The sequence below is a fragment of the Schistocerca americana genome, chromosome 1, assembly GCF_021461395.2.
Source record: "Schistocerca americana isolate TAMUIC-IGC-003095 chromosome 1, iqSchAmer2.1, whole genome shotgun sequence".
Lineage (NCBI taxonomy): Eukaryota > Metazoa > Arthropoda > Insecta > Orthoptera > Acrididae > Schistocerca > Schistocerca americana.
In genome coordinates this window covers 210,862,681-210,864,200 of record NC_060119.1, presented here as the reverse complement: position 1 = coordinate 210,864,200, position 1,520 = coordinate 210,862,681, and the positions used below count along the sequence as shown (strand labels likewise).

At 41.3% G+C, this 1,520-nt stretch overlaps 1 non-coding gene across 1 annotated transcript; it reads left to right on the top strand.

Moving 5' to 3' along the window:
• Positions 1 to 750: 750 nt before the first annotated feature.
• On the top strand, positions 751 to 825 carry Trnas-uga. The gene has a single exon. It is a non-coding gene; the product is annotated as a tRNA-Ser (tRNA).
• Positions 826 to 1,520: the final 695 nt, after the last annotated feature.

The following is a 1,520-nucleotide window of genomic DNA, read 5'->3' as shown; positions in this document are numbered from 1 at the left end:
ATGGCTCTGAGCACTATGGGACTCAACATCTTAGGTCATAAGTCCCCTAGAACTTAGAACTACTTAAACCTAACTAACCTAAGGACATCACACACACCCATGCCCGAGGCAGGATTCGAACCTGCGACCGTAGCAGTCCCGCGGTTCCGGACTGCAGCGCCAGAACCTAAATTAAAATTCAGAGGAAATAAATAACGTAAAGCGAAATGAGGTTAGTGGGTCAAAAGACCCAAGAATGTTAGACATAAAGAAAATCAGTACATCAAGAAAGAAACTGCAGTGTCCTCAAGGCATTTCCTTTCAGTCTGCTTGTGGAGATGAATATTCGTTTGGAAATATTATGGTGAACCTTAGCATGCTCTGTTATTTCATTTCCAAAAATACTGTGTGCAGAATATGTGGTGGTGACGTATCTTTGGATGAGAATCAGCATCTTCGTAAGGGATTGTGTCAAACCTGACATTGAGTTGTACAAAATGTGGTGCAGTTGCTACAACAATGACATCAAAACTGGCAAATAATAATTTATATGAGAACAACATAAGGCTAGTTTATGGTCTCAGATCTATTGGTAAAGGGATGGAGACAGGCAAACTCTTATATGCATTATTTGACATTCCAAATCCTCCTGCAAAATTTCTGACTTGCAATAATGTTATTGCTAGGTTCGCAGGAGAGCTTCTGTAATGTTTGGAAGGTAGGAGACGAGATACTGGCAGAAGTAAAGCTGTGAGTGCCGGGCGTGAGTCGTGCTTCGGTAGCTCAGATGGTAGAGCACTTGCCCTTGAAAGGCAGAGGTCCCGAGTTCGAGTCTCGGTCGGGCACACAGTTTTAATCTGCCAGGAAGTTTCATATCAACGCACACTCCGCTGCAGAGTGAAAATCTCATTCTGGAAATAATGTTATTGCTGAAGTTTGGAACATCTCAATGAAGGAAGCAGCTGAAGAAGCGCTCAGTGAAAGTGATGACAGTGAAAGTGGTGATATTTGTGCATGTTTTGATGGCAGCTGACAGAAACGTGGACACACTTCACTAAATGGTGTCGTGACATCTACATCATTTGATACCGGCAAGGTAATTGATGTAGAGATTCTAAGCAAATACTGTAAAACTTGTGGCAGTGGAACTGAGAAAGAGCATGAACATAACTGTCAGATGAATTATACTGGTCCAAGTGGTAGGATGGAAGTAGCAGGAGTTCCCAGGAATTTTAATCATTCAGTGGGAAACAGAGGTTTCAGATACAGTATTTAGGGGATGGTGACAGCAAGGCTTATGACTGGGTATTTACAGAACAATCCTATGGTCCTAATGTCACAATTTCTAAATTAGAGTGCATTGGGCATGTCCAGAAGAGAATGGGGCCCAGGTTGAGAATATTATTGAAAGAAAAGTAAAAAATAGTATTGGAAGATGGTAAGAAGATAGGTGGTAAAGGTCGCCTGACAATTGCTGAAATAGATAGATTACAGAATTATTATGGTTTGGCCGTAAGAAGAAATGTAGGGAATTTAGAAAA